Source organism: Prunus avium, chromosome 5 (assembly GCF_965620075.1).
Source record: "Prunus avium chromosome 5, drPruAviu1.hap1.1, whole genome shotgun sequence".
Lineage (NCBI taxonomy): Eukaryota > Viridiplantae > Streptophyta > Magnoliopsida > Rosales > Rosaceae > Prunus > Prunus avium.
In genome coordinates this window covers 1,149,330-1,165,820 of record NC_142288.1, presented here as the reverse complement: position 1 = coordinate 1,165,820, position 16,491 = coordinate 1,149,330, and positions in this window count along the sequence as shown.

The following is a 16,491-nucleotide window of genomic DNA, read 5'->3' as shown; positions in this document are numbered from 1 at the left end:
GAGAAGGGAAGGGAGCTCTAGAGAAGTGTTTGAGAGCTCCCCCCCTTGGGGTGTGATTTATGAAGCTTGAAGACTTCTCTATTTATAAGGCTAAGAGGGAGGAACATCATGATGAAATTCAACACCACCATTCCTTCTTTAATACAACCCATAACTCACACTTCATCTTGTCTATGTTAGTGTGGTTGGAATCAATCTCATCCCATACTTCTTTTGCTGCACCTCAAGCTTTCTTCACATGGGATCAAAGGTGATCAATTGTGGCTGCCTTTTGCTGCCAACCCATGTGGTCTTCTTTTGGTTGTTGAACAAAAACGAGTCTTCTGAACCAGACTTGGTGTAGGAAGGCCAGAGGTTTCAAAACTTATCCAATGGGGCTCAAATTTGGATATGTTATAGTAGACACCCATTGGAACAACTTCTATGAAGAAAGTATTTCCATCGGACCAGTAGAAGTGTGCGTTTTGGCCCTTGCAAGTTGGCAGCCGAACAGAGACTGGAATTGACTTCATTTCATCTTTTCTTTCCTTTTTGATTCACATGCATGCACATGCTTTCTCTATAATAACTCCAGTATGTACCAACTTGCTCCTTTAGAATTTCATTGCTGGAATGCCTCCCCACTTCACTCATTATGTTGGATCCAAAGTCAGTTGCAGCATGGGTGAGGCACATGGCTTAAAGGAGGAGACAAGGCTCAAAGCTGGCAGCTGCAAATCCTGCTGAGCAAGGTTGGGTGTTGGACGGGCTGAGCACTCCACAAATATCCAATTGGGCTGAAATTTGGATATGTTGTAGTAGACACCCATTGGAACAAGTTTCATGAAGATCTTCACCTCATACGAGCCCCATAGCATGCTGATCCAAGGCCAAGAAGTTGACCTACGAAATTGGGCTGGAAAGGGGTTGTAGCCAAAATGTGTTTGTCTTTAAGCTCATATTCCTCATATGCCAATCAGCCCTTAACATGCATGGATTGCATCAAATGTGATCTCTTGCTATATTAACCTACAAAACACACAAATAGAGGTAAGTGACTCAAAATAAAGAGAAACTAAGCAAAATCACTAAGTAAAGAAGGCAAGCAAGTGTATGAAATTATGGACTTATCAAAACAGAAAATGGATTAAAAGCACAAGTTTAACTCAATAACATAACCAAATCATAAGCTAGAAGGGTACAAATGATATACAATTATGAACCGATCAGGTGTATTCCACACTTCTAGCGATTGGATTTCACTCAAAACTAACCAAATGACTCCTCCCACCATATTATGATGTTGCCCAAGTTTGGGGCTCGATCCGAAATCAATAGCTGTGAGAAATTGGACAATTCAAGTTCAACGGCAGTTCGTTCCTAATTGGAGTGGTTTGGTGTATTCCACACTTCTAGCGATTGGATTTCACTGAAAACTCACCAAATGACTCCTCCCACCATATTATGATGTTGCCCAAGTTTTGGGCTCGATCCGAAATCAATAGGTGTTCCAAATTGGACAATTCAAGTTCAACGTCAGTTCGTTCCTAATCGGAGTGGTTGGTGTATTCCATACTTCTATCGATTGGATTTCACTCAAAACTCACCAAATCACTCTTCCCACCATATCATGATATTGCCCAAGTTTTGGGCTCGATCCGAAATCAATTGGTGTTCCACATTGGACAATTCAAGTTCAACGGCAGTTCGTTCCTAATTGGAGTGGTTGGTGTATTCCATACTTCTAGCGATTGGATTTCACTCAAAACACACCAAATGACTCCTCCCACCATATTATGATGTTGCCCAAGTTTGGGGCTCGATCCGAAATCAATAGGTGTGAGAAATTGGACAATTCAAGTTCAACGGCAGTTCGTTCCTAATTGGAGTGGTTGGTGTATTCCATACTTCTAGCGATTGGATTTCATTCAAAACTCACCAAATGACTCCTCCCACCATATTATGATGTTGCCCAAGTTTTGGGCTCGATCCGAAATCAATAGGTGTGAGAAATTGGACAATTCAAGTTCAACGGCAGTTCGTTCCTAATTGGAGTGGTTGGTGTATTCCATACTTCTAGCGATTGGATTTCACTCCAAACTCACCAAGTGACTCCTCCCACCATATTATGTTGTTGCCCAAGTTTTGGGCTCGATCCGAAATCAATAGGTGTGAGAAATTGGACAATTCAAGTTCAACGGAAGTTCGTTCCGAATTCGAGTGGTTGGTGTATTCCATACTTCTAGCGATTGGATTTCACCCAAAACTCACCAAATGACTCCTCCCACCATATTATGATGTTGGACAAGTTTGGGGTTCGATCCGAAATCAATAGGTGTTAGAAATTGGACAATTCAAGTTCAACGGCAGTTCGATCATAATGGGAGTGGTTGGTGTATTCCATACTTCTAGCGATTGGATTTCACTCAAAACTCACCAAATGACTCTTCCCACCATATTATGATGTAGCCCAAGTTTTTGGCTCAATCCGAAATCAATAGGTGCTACAAATTCGACAATTCAAGTTCAACGGCAGTTCGTTCCTAATTGGAGTGGTTGGTGTATTCCATACTTCTAGCGATTGGATTTCACTTAAAACTAACCACATGACTCCTCCCACCATATTATGATGTTGCCCAAGTTTTGGGCTCGTTCCGAAATCAATTGGTGTTCGAAATTGGACAATTCAAGTTCAACGGCAGTTCGTTCCTAATTGGAGTGGTTGGTGTATTCCATATTTCTAGCGATTGGATTTCACTCAAAACTAACCAAATGACTCCTCCCACCATATTATGATGTTGCCCAAGTTTTGGGCTCGTTCCGAAATCAATTGGTGTTCGAAATTGGACAATTCAAGTTCAACGGCAGTTCGTTCCTAATTGGAGTGGTTGGTGTATTCCAAACTTCTAGCGATTGGATTTCACTCAAAACTCACCATATTATGATGATGCCCAAGTTTTGGGCTCGATCCGAAATCAATAGGTGTTCCAAATTGGACAATTCAAGTTCAACGGCAGTTCGTTCCTAATTGGAGTGGTTGGTGTATTCCATACTTCTAGCGATTGGATTTCACTCAAAACTCACCAAATGACTCCTCCCACCGTATTATGATGTAGCCCAAATTTTGGGCTCGATCCGAAATCAATAGGTGTTCCAAATTGGAAAATTTAAGTTCAACGGCAGTTCGTTCCTAATTGGAGTGGTTGGTGTATTCCATACTTCTAGCGATTGGATTTCACTCAAAACTCACCAAATGACTAATCCCACCATATTTTGTTGTTGCCCAAGTTTTGGGATCGATCTGAAATTAATAGGTGTTCCAAATTGCACAATTCAAGTTCAACGGCAGTTCGTTCCTAATTGGAGTGCTTGGTGTATTCCATACTTCTAGTGATTGGATTTCACTCAAAACTCACCAAATGACTCCTCCCACCGTAGTATGATGTTGCCCAAATTTTGGGCTCGATCCGAAATCAATAGGTGTTCCAAATTGGAAAATTTAAGTTCAACGGCAGTTCGTTCCTAATTTGAGTGGTTGGTGTATTCCATACTTCTAGCGATTGGATTTCACTCAAAACTCACCAAATGACTAATCCCACCATATTTTGTTGTTGCCCAAGTTTTGGGCTCGATCTGAAATTAATAGGTGTTCCAAATTGCACAATTCAAGTTTAACGGCAGTTCGTTCCTAATTGGAGTGGTTGGTGTATTCCATACTTCTAGCGATTGGATTTCACTCAAAACTCACCAAATGACTCCTCCCACCGTATTATCGTGTTGCCCAAGTTTTGGGCTCGATCCGAAATCAATAGGTGTGAGAAATTGGACAATTCAAGTTCAACGGCAGTTCGTTCCTAATTGGAGTGGTTGGTGTATTCCATACTTCTAGCGATTGGATTTCACTCAAAACTCACCAAATGACTCCTCCCACCATATTATGATGTTGCCCAAGTTTGGGGCTCGATCCGAAATCAATAGGTGTGAGAAATTGGACAATTCAAGTTCAACGGCAGTTCGTTCCTAATTGGAGTGGTTGGTGTATTCCATACTTCTAGCGATTGGATTTCACTCAAAACTCACCAAATGACTCCTCAAACCATATTATGATGTTGCCCAAGTTTTGGGATCGATCTGAAATCAATAGGTGTGAGAAATTGGACAATTCAAGTTCAACGGCAGTTCGTTCCTAATTGGTGTGGTTGGTGTATTCCATACTTCTAGCGATTGGATTTCACTCAAAACTCACCAAATGACTCCTCCCACCATATTTTGTTGTTGCCCAAGTTTTGGGCTCGATCCGAAATCAGTAGGTGTGAGAAATTGGACAATTCAAGTTCAACGGCAGTTCGTTCCTAATTGGTGTGGTTGGTGTATTCCATACTTCTAGCGATTGGATTTCACTCAAAACTCACCAAATGACTCCTCCCACCATATTTTGTTGTTGCCCAAGTTTTGGGCTCGATCCGAAATCAATAGGTGTTCCAAATTGGAAAATTCAAGTTCAACGGCAGTTCGTTCCTAATTGGAGTGGTTGGTGTATTCCATACTTCTAGCGATTGGATTTCACTCCAAACTCACCAAATGACTCGTCCCACCATATTACGATGTTGCCCAAGTTTTGGGCTCGATCCGAATTCAATAGGTGTGAGAAAATGGAAAATTCAATTTCAACGCCAGTTCGTTCCTAATTGGAGTGGTTGGTGTATTCCATACTTCTGGCGATTGGATTTCACTCAAAACTCACCAAATGACTCCTCCCACCATAGTATGATGTTGCCCAAGTTTTGGGGTCGATCCGAAATCAATAGGTGTGAGAAATTGGTCAATTCAATTTCAACGACAGTTCGTTCCTAATTGGAGTGGTTGGTGTATTCCGTACTTCTAGCGATTGGATTTCACTCAAAACTCAACAAATGACTCCTCCCACCACATTATGATGTTGCCCAAGTTTTGGGCTCGATCCGAAATCAATAGGTTTTCCAAATTGGACAATTCAAGTTCAACGGCAGTTCGTTCCTAATGGCAGTGGTTTGTGTATTCCATACTTCTAAAGATTGGATTTCACTCAAAACTCACTAAATGACTCCTCCCCCCATATTATGATGTTGCCCAAGTTTTGGGCTCGATCCGAACTCAATAGTTGTGACAAATTGGACAATTCAAGTTCAACGGAAGTTCGTTTCTAATTGGAGTGGTTGGTGTATTCCATACTTCTAGCGATTGGATTTCACTCAAAACTCACCAAATGACTCCTCCCACCATATTATGACGTTACCCAAGTTTTGGGCTCGATCCGAAATCAATAGGTGTTCCAAATTAGACAATTCAAGTTCAACGGCAGTTCGTTCCTAATTGGATTGGTTGGTGTATTCCATACTTCTAGCGATTGGATTTCACTCAAAACTCACCAAATGACTCCTCCCACCATATTATGATGTTGCCCAAGTTTTGGGCTCGATCAGAAATCAATACGTGTGAGAAATTGGACAATTCAATTTCAACGGCAGTTCGTTCCTAATTGGAGTTGTTGGTGTATTCCATACTTCTAGCGATTGGATTTCACTCAAAACTCACCAAATGACTCCACCCACCATATTATGATGTTGCCCAAGTTTTGGGCTCGATCCGAAATCAATCGGTGTTCCAAATTGGAAAATTCAAGTATAACGGCAGTTCGTTCATAACTGGAGTGGTTGGTGTATTCCATACTTCTAGCGATTGGATTTCACTCAAAACTCACCAAATGACTCCTCCCACCATATTATGATGTTGCCCAAGTTCTGGGCTCGATCCGAAATCAATAGGTGTGAGAAATTGGACAATTCAATTTCAACGGCAGTTTGTTCCTAATTGGAGTGGTTGGTGTATTTCATACTTCTAGCGATTGGATTTCACTCAAAACTCACCAAATGACTACTCCCACCATATTATGATGTTGCCCAAGTTTTGGGCTCGATCCGAAATCAATAGGTGTGAGAAATTAGTCAATTCAATCTCAACGACAGTTCTTTCCTAATTGGAGTGGTTGGTGTATTCCATACTTCAAGCGATTGGATTTCACTCAAAACTCACCAAATGACTACACCCACCATATTATGATGTTGCCCAAGTTTTGGGCTCGATCCGAAATCAATAGGTGTGAGAAATTGGACAATTCAAGTTCAACGGCAGTTCGTTCCAAATTGGAGTGGTAGGTGTATTCCTTGCTTCTAGCGATTGGATTTCACTCAAAACTCACCAAATGACTCCTCCCGCCATATTATGATGTTGCCCAAGTTTTGGGCTCGATCCGAAATCAATAGTTATTCCAAATTGGACAATTCAAGTTCTACGGCAGTTCGTTCCTAATTGGCGTGGTTGGTGTATTCCATACTTCTAGCGATTGGATTACACTCAAAACTCACCAAATGACTCCCACCATATTATGATGTTGCCCAAGTTTTGGGCTCGATCTGAAATCAATAGGTGTTCCAAATTGGACAATTCAAGTTCAACGGGAGTTCGTTCCTAATTGGAGTGGTTGGTGTATTCCATACTTCTAGCGATTGGATTTCACTCAAAAGTCACCAAATGACTCCTCCCACCGTATTATGATGTTGCCCAAGTTTTGGGCTCGATCCGAAATCAATAGGTGTGAGAAATTGGACAATTCAAGTTCAACGGCAGTTCCTTCCTAATTGGAGTGGTTGGTGTTTTCCATACTTCTAGCGATTGGATTTCACTCAAAACTCACCAAATGACTCCACCCACCATATTATGATGTTGCCCAAGTTTTGGACTCGATCCGAAATCAATAGGTGTTTCAAATTGAACAATTCAAGTTCAACGGCAGTTTGTTCCTAATTGGATTGGTTGGTGTATTCCATACTTCTAGCGATTGGATTTCACTCAAAACTCACCAAATGACTCCTCCCACCATATTATGATGTTGCCCAAGTTTTGGGCTCGATCAGAAATCAATACGTGTGAGAAATTGGACAATTCAATTTCAACGGCAGTTCGTTCCTAATTGGAGTTGTTGGTGTATTCCATACTTCTAGCGATTGGATTTCACTCAAAACTCACCAAATGACTCCTCCCACCATATTATGATGTTGCCCAAGTTTTGGGCTCGATCCGAAATCAATCGGTGTTCCAAATTGGAAAATTCAAGTATAACGGCAGTTCGTTCATAACTGGAGTGGTTGGTGTATTCCATACTTCTAGCGATTGGATTTCACTCAAAACTCACCAAATGACTCCTCCCACCATATTATGATGTTGCCCAAGTTCTGGGCTCGATCCGAAATCAATAGGTGTGAGAAATTGGACAATTCAATTTCAACGGCAGTTCGTTCCTAATTGGAGTGGTTGGTGTATTTCATACTTCTAGCGATTGGATTTCACTCAAAACTCACCAAATGACTACTCCCACCATATTATGATGTTGCCCAAGTTTTGGGCTGGATCCGAAATCAATAGGTGTGAGAAATTAGTCAATTCAATCTCAACGACAGTTCTTTCCTAATTGGAGTGGTTGGTGTATTCCATACTTCAAGCGATTGGATTTCACTCAAAACTCACCAAATGACTACACCCACCATATTATGATGTTGCCCAAGTTTTGGGCTCGATCCGAAATCAATAGGTGTGAGAAATTGGACAATTCAAGTTCAACGGCAATTCGTTCCTAATTGGAGTGGTTGGTGTATTCCATACTTCTAGTGATTGGATTTCACTCAAAACTCAACAAATGACTCCTCCCACCGTATTATGATGTTGCCCAAGTTTGGGGCTCGATCCGAAATCAATAGGTGTGAGAAATTGTACAATTCAAGTTCAACGGCAGTTCGTTCCTAATTGGAGTGGTTGGTGTATTCCATACTTCTACCGACTGGATTTCACTCGAAACTCACCAAATGACTCCTCCCACCATGATATGATGTTGCCCAAGTTTTAGCCTCGATCCGAAATCAATAGGTGTTCCAAATTGGACAATTCAAGTTCAACGGCAGTTCGTTCCTAATTGGAGTGGTTGGTGTATTCCATACTTCTAGCGATTGGATTTCACTCAAAACTAACCAAATGACTCCTCCCACCATATTATGATGTTGCCCAAGTTTGGGGCTCGATCTGAAATCAATAGGTGTGAGAAATTGGACAATTCAAGTTCAACGACAGTTCGTTCCTAATTGGAGTGGTTGGTGTATTCCTTACTTCTAGCGATTGGATTTCACTCAAAACTCACCAAATGACTCCTCCCACCATATTATGACATTGCCCAAGTTTTAGGCTCGATCCGAAATCAATAGGTTTTCCAAATTAGACAATTCAAGTTCAACGGCAGTTCCATCCTAATTGCAGTGGTTGGTGTATTACATACTTTTAGCGATTGGATTTCACTCAAAACTCACCAAATGACTCCTCCCACCATATTATGATGTTGCCCAAGTTTTGGGCTCGATCCGAAATCAAAAGGTCTTCCAAATTTGACAATTAGACTTCAACGGCAGTTCGTTCCTAATTGGAGTGGTTGGTGTATTCCATACTTCTAGCGATTGGATTTCACTCAAAACTAACCAAATGACTCCTCCCACCATATTATGATGTTGCCCAAGTTTTGGGCTCGATCCGAAATCAATAGGTGTGAGAAATTGGACAATTCAAGTTCAACGGCAGTTCGTTCCTAATTGGAGTGGTCGGTGTATTCCACTCTTCTGGCGATTGGATTTCACTCAAAACTCACCAAATGACTCCTCCCTCCATGTTATGATGTTGCACAAGTTTTGGGCTCGATCTGAAATCAATAGGTGTTCCAAATTGGACAATTCAAGTTCAACTGCAGTTCGTTCCTAATTGGGGTGGTTGGTGTATTCCATACTTCTAGCGATTGGATTTCACTCAAAACTCACCAAATGACTCCTCCCACCATATTATGATGTTGCCCAAGTTTGGGGCTCGATCCGAAATCAATCGGTGTTCCAAATTGGAAAATTCAAGTATAACGGCAGTTCGTTCATAACTGGTGTGGTTGGTGTATTCCATACTTCTAGCGATTGGATTTCACTCAAAACTCACCAAATGACTCCCACCATATTATGATGTTGTCCAAGTTTTGGGCTCGATCCGAAATCAATAGGTGTTCCAAAGTGGTAAATTCAAGTATAACGGCAGTTCGTTCATAACTGGAGTGGTTGGTTTATTCCATACTTCTTGCGATTGGATTTCACTCAAAACCCACCAAATGAATCCTCCCACCATATTATGATGTTGCCCAAGTTTTGGGCTCGATCCGAAATCAATAGGTGTGAGAAATTGGTCAATTTAGTTTCAACGAAAGTTCGTTCCTAATTGGAGTGGTTGGTGTATTCCATACTTCTAGCGATTGGATTTCACTCAAAACTCACCAAATGACTCCTCCCACCATATTATGATGTTACCCAAGTTTTGGGTTTGATCCAAAATCAATAGGTGTTCCAAACTGGACAATTCAAGTTCAACGACAGTTCGTTCCTAACTGGAGTGGGTGGTGTATTCCATACTTCTAGCGATTGGATTTCACTCAAAACTCACCAAATGACTCCTCCCACCATATTATGATGTTGCCCAAGTTTTGGGCTCGTTCCGAAATCAATAGGTGTGAGAAATTGGACAATTCAAGTTCAACGGCAGTTCGTTCCTAATTGGAGTGGTTGGTGTATTCCATACTTCTAGAGATTGGATTTCACTCAAAACTCAACAAATGACTCCTCCCACCATATTATGATGTTGCCCAAGTTTGGGGCTCGATCTGAAATCAATAGGTTTGAGAAATTGGACAATTCAAGTTCAACGACAGTTCGTTCCTAATTGGAGTGGTTGGTGTATTCCTTACTTCTAGCGATTGGATTTCACTCAAAACTCACCAAATGACTCCTCCCACCATATTATGACATTGCCCAAGTTTTAGGCTCGATCCGAAATCAATAGGTTTTCCAAATTGGACAATTCAAGTTCAACGGCAGTTCCTTCCTAATTGCAGTGGTTGGTGTATTCCATACTTCTAGCGATTGGATTTCACTCAAAACTCACCAAATGACTCCTCCCACCATATTATGATGTTGCCCAAGTTTTGGGATCGATCCGAAATCAATAGGTGTGAGAAATTGGACAATAAAAGTTCAACGGCAGTTCGTTCCGAATTGGAGTGGATGGTGTATTCCATACTTCTAGCGATTGGATTTCACTTAAAACTCACCAAATGACTCCTCCCACCATATTATGATGTTGGACAAGTTTGGGGTTCGATCCGAAATCAATAGGTGTTAGAAATTGGACAATTCAAGTTCAATGGCAGTTCGATCCAAATGGGAGTGGTTGGTGTATTCCATACTTTTAGCGATTGGATTTCACTCAAAACTCACCAAATGACTCCTCCCACCATATTATGAGGTTGCCCAAGTTTGGGGCTCGATCCGAAATCAATAGGTGTGAGAAATTGGACACTTCAAGTTCAACGGCAGTTCGTTCCTAATGGGAGTGGTTGGTGTATTCCATACTTCTAGCGATTGGATTTCACTGAAAACTCACCAAATGACTCCTCCCACCATATTATGATGTAGCCCAAGTTTTTGGCTCGATCCGAAATCAATAGGTGTTACAAATTCGACAATTCAAGTTCAACGGCAGTTCGTTCCTAACTGGAGTGGTTGGTGTATTCCATACTTCTAGCGATTGGATTTCACTCAAAACTAACCACATGACTCCTCCCACCATATTATGATGTTACCCAAGTTTTGGGCTCGTTCCGAAATCAATTGGTGTTCGAAATTGGACAATTCAAGTTCAACGGCAGTTCGTTCCTAATTGGAGTGGTTGGTGTTTTCCATAATTCTAGCGATTGGATTTCACTCACAACTCACCAAATGACTCCTCCCACCATATTAAGATGTTGCCCAAGTTTTGGGCTCGTTCCGAAATCAATAGGTGTGAGAAATTGGACAATTCAAGTTCAACGGCAGTTCGTTCCTAATTGGAGTGGTTGGTGTATTCCATACTTCTAGAGATTGGATTTCACTCAAAACTAAACAAATGACTCCTCCCACCATATTATGATGTTGCCCAAGTTTTGGGCTCGTTCCGAAATCAATAGGTGTGAGAAATTGGACAATTCAAGTTCAACGGCAGTTCGTTCCGAATTGGAGTGGTTGGTGTATTCCATACTTCTAGCGATTGGATTTCACTCAAAACTCACCAAATGACTCCTCCCACCATATTATGATGTTGGCCAAGTTTTGGGCTCGATCTGAAATCAAAAGGTGTGAGAAATTGGACAATTCAAGTTCAACGGCAGTTCGTTCCTAATTGGTGTAGTTGGTGTATTCCATACTTCTAGCGATTGGATTTCACTCCAAACCCACCAAATGACTCCTCCCACCATATTATGATGTTGCCCAAGTTTTGGCCTCGATCCGAAATCAATAGGTCTTCCAAATTGGACAATTCAAGTTCAACGGCAGTTCGTTCCTAATTGGAGTGGTTGGTGTATTCCATACTTCTGGCGATTGGATTTCACTCAAAACTCACCAAATGACTCCTCCCACCATATTATGATGTTGCCCAAGTTTTGGGCTCGATCTGAATTCAAAAGGTGTGAGAAATTGGACAATTCAAGTTCAACAGCAGTTCGTTCCTAATTGGAGTGGTTGGTGTATTCAAAACTTCTAGCGATTGGATTTCAGTCAAAACTCACCAAATGACTCCTTCCACCATATTATGATGTTGCCCAAGTTTTGGCCTAGATCCGAAATCAATAGGTCTTCCAAATTGGACAATTCAAGTTCAACGACAGTTCGTTCCTAATTGGAGTGGTTGGTGTATTCCATACTTCTAGCGATTGGATTTCACTCAAAACTCACCAAATGACTCCTCCCACCATATTTTGTTGTTGCCCAAGTTTTGGGCCCAATCCGAAATCAATAGGTGTTCCAAATTGGAAAATTCAAGTTCTACGGCAGTTCGTTCCTAATTTGAGTGGTTGGTGTATTCCATACTTCTAGCGATTGGATTTCACTGAAAACTCACCAAATGACTCCTCCCACCATATTATGATGTTGCGCAAGTTTGGGGCTCGATCCGAAATCAATAGGTGTGAGAAATTGGACAATTCAAGTTGAACGGAAGTTCGTTCCTAATTGAAGTGGTTGGTGAATTCCATACTTCTAGCGATTGGATTTCACTCAAAACTCACCAAATGACTCCTCCCACCATATTATGATGTTGCCAAGTTTTGGGCTCGATCCGAAATCAATAGGTGTGAGAAATTGGTCAATTCAATTTCAACCGCATTTGGTTCCTAATTGGAGTGGTTTGTGTATTCCATACTTCTAGCGATTGGATTTCACTCAAAACTCACCAAATGACTGCTCCCACCATATTATGACGTTGCCCAAGTTTTGGGCTCGATCCGAAATCAATAGGTGTTCCAAATTGGACAATTCAAGTTCAACGGCAATTCGTTCCTAATTGGAGTGGTTGGTGTATTCCATACTTCTAGCGATTGGATTTCACTCAAAACACACCAAATGACTCCTCCCACCATATTATGATGTTGCCCAAGTTTTGGGCTCGATCCGAAATCAATAGGTGTGAGAAATTGGTCAATTCAAGTTGAACGGAAGTTCGTTCCTAATTCGAGTGGTTGGTGAATTCCATACTTCTAGCGATTGGATTTCACTCAAAACTCACCAAGTGACTCCTCCCACCATATTATGATGTTGCCCAAGTTTTGGGCTCGATCCGAAATCAATAGGTGTTCCAAATTGGACAATTCAAGTTCAACGGCAGTTCGTTCCTAATTGGAGTGGTTGGTGTATTCCATACTTCTAGCGATTGGATTTCACTCAAAACTCACCAAATGACTCCTCCCACCATATTATGATGTTGCCCAAGTTTTGGGCTCGATCCGAAATTGATAGGTGTTCCAAACTGGACAATTCAAGTTCAACGGCAGTTCGTTCCTAATTGGAGTGGTTGGTGTATTCCATACTTCAAGAGATTGGATTTCACTCAAAACTCACCAAATGACTCCTCCCAACGTATTATGATCTTGCCCGAGTTTTGGGCTCGATACGAAATCAATAGGTGTGAGAAATTGGACAATTCAAGTTCAACGGCAGTTCGTTCCTAATTGGAGTGGTTGGTGTATTCCATACTTGTAGCGATTAGATTTCACTCAAAACTAACCAAATCACTCCTCCGGCCATATTATGGTGTTGCCCAAGTTTTGGGCTCCATCCGAAATCAATAGGTGTGACAAATTGGACAATTCAAGTTCAACGGCAGTTCGTTCCTAATTGGAGTGGTTGGTGTGTTCCATACTTCTAGCGATTGGATTTCACTCAAAACTCACCAAATGACTCCCACCATATTATGATGTTGCCCAAATTTTGGGCTCGATTCGAAATCAATAGGTGTTCCAAATCGGAAAATTCAAGTATAACGGCTGTTCGTTCCTAACTGGAGTGGTTGGTGTATTCCATACTTCTAGCGATTGGATTTTACTCAAAACACACCAAATGACTCCTCCCACCATATTATGATGTTGCCCAAGTTTTGGGCTCGATCCGAAATAAATAGGTGTGAGAAATTGGACAATTCAAGTTGAACGGAAGTTCGTTCCTAATTGAAGTGGTTGGTGAATTCCATACTTCTAGCGATTGGATTTCACTCAAAACTCACCAAATGACTCCTCCCACCATATTATGATGTTGCCAAGTTTTGGGCTCGATCCGAAATCAATAGGTGTGAGAAATTGGTTAATTCAATTTCAACCGCATTTGGTTCCTAATTGGAGTGGTTTGTGTATTCCATACTTCTAGCGATTGGATTTCACTCAAAACTCACCAAATGACTGCTCCCACCATATTATGACGTTGCCCAAGTTTTGGGCTCGATCCGAAATCAATAGGTGTTCCAAATTGGACAATTCAAGTTCAACGGCAATTCGTTCCTAATTGGAGTGGTTGGTGTATTCCATACTTCTAGCGATTGGATTTCACTCAAAACACACCAAATGACTCCTCCCACCATATTATGATGTTGCCCAAGTTTTGGGCTCGATCCGAAATCAATAGGTGTGAGAAATTGGTCAATTCAAGTTGAACGGAAGTTCGTTCCTAATTCGAGTGGTTGGTGAATTCCATACTTCTAACGATTGGATTTCACTCAAAACTCACCAAGTGACTCCTCCCACCATATTATGATGTTGCCCAAGTTTTGGGCTCGATCCGAAATCAATAGGTGTTCCAAATTGGACAATTCAAGTTCAACGGCAGTTCGTTCCTAATTGGAGTGGTTGGTGTATTCCATACTTCTAGCGATTGGATTTCACTCAAAACTCACCAAATGACTGCTCCCACCATACTATGACGTTGCCCAAGTTTTGGGCTCGATCCGAAATCAATAGGTGTTCCAAATTGGACAATTCAAGTTCAACGGCAGTTCGTTCCTAATTGGAGAGGTTGGTGTATTCCATACTTCTAGCGATTGGATTTCACTCAAAACGCACCAAATTACTCCTCCCACCATATTATGTTGTTGCCCAAGTTTTGGGCTCGATCCGAAATCAATTGGTGTGAGAAATTGGACAATTCAAGTTCAACGGCAGTTCGTTCCTAATTGGAGTGGTTGGTGTATTCCGTACTTCTAGCGATTGGATTTCACTCAAAATTCACCAAATGACTCCTCCAACCCTATTATGTTGTTGCCCAAGTTTTGGGCTCGATCCGAAATCAATAGGTGTTCCAAATTGGACAATTCAAGTTCAACGACAGTTCTTTCCTAATTGGAGTGGTTGGTGTATTCCATACTTCTAGCAATTGGATTTCACTCAAAACTCACCAAATGACTCCTCCCAGCATATTATGATGTTGCCCAAGTTTTGGGCTCGATCCGAAATCAATAGGTGTGAGAAATTGGTCAATTCAATTTCAACCGCATTTCGTTCCTAATTGGAGTGGTTGGTGTATTCCATACTTCTAGCGATTGGATTTCACTCAAAACTCACCAAATGACTCCTCCCACCATATTATGACGTTGCCCAAGTTTTGGGCTCGATCCGAAATCAATAGGTGTTCCAAATTGGACAATTCAAGTTCAACGGCAGTTCGTTCCTAATTGGAGTGGTTGGTGTATTCCATACTTCTAGCGATTGGATTTTACTCGAAACTCACCAAATGACTCCTCCCACCATATTATGATGTTGCCCAAGTTTTGGGCTTGATCCGAAATCAATGGGTGTGAGAATTTGGACAATTCAAGTTCAACGGCAGGTCGTTCCTAATTGGAGTGGTTGGTGTATTCCATACTTCTAGCGATTGGATTTCACTCAAAACTCACCAAATGACTCCTCCCACCGTATTATGATGTTGCCCAAGTTTTGGGCTCGATCCGAAATCAATAGGTGTGAGAAATTGGGCAATTCAAGTTCAACGGCAGTTCGTTCCTAATTGTAGTGGTTGGTGTATTCCACACTTCTAGCGATTGGATTTCACTCAAAACTCACCGAATGACTCCTCCCACCATATTATGATGTTGCCCAAGTTTTGGGCTCGATCCGAAATCAATAGGGGTTCCAAATTGGAAAATTCAAGTTCAACGGCAGTTCGTTCCTAATTGGAGTGGTTGGTGAATTCCATACTTCTAGCGATTGGATTTCACTCAAAACTCACCAAATGACTCCTCCCACCATATTATGATGTTGCCCAAGTTTTGGGCTCGATCCGAAATCAATAGGTGTTCCAAATTGGACAATACAAGTTCAACGGCAGTTCGTTCCTAATTGGAGTGGTTGGTGTATTCCATACTTCTAGCGATTGGATTTCACTCAAAACTCACCAAATGACTCCTCCAACTATATTATGATGTTGCCCAAGTTTTGGGCTCGATCCGAAATCAATAGGTGTTCAAAATTTGACAATTCAAGTTGAACGGCAGTTCGTTCCTAATTGGAGTGGTTGGTGTATTCCATACTTCTAGCGATTGGATTTCACTCAAAACTCACCAAATGACTACTCCCACCATATTATGATGTTGCCCAAGTTTTGGGATCGATCCGAAATCTATAGGTGTGAGAAACTGGTAAATTCAATTTCAACGACTGTTCGTTCCTAATTGGAGTGGTTGGTGTATTCCATACTTTTAGCGATTGGATTTCACTCAAAACTCTCCAAATGACTCCTCCCACCATATTATGATGTTGCCCAGGTTTGGGGCTCGATCCGAAATCAATATGTGTGAGAAATTTGACAATTGAAGTTCAACGGCAGTTCGTTCCTAATTGCAGTGGTTTGTGTATTCCATGTTTCTAGCGACTGGATTTCTCTCAAAACTCACCAAATGACTCCTCCCACCATATTATGATTTTGCTCAAGTTTTGGGCTCGATCCGAAATCAATAGGTGTTCCAAATTGGACAATTCAAGTTCAACGGCAGTTCGTTCCTAATTGGAGTGGTTGGTGTATTCCATACTTCTAGCGATTAGATTTCACTCAA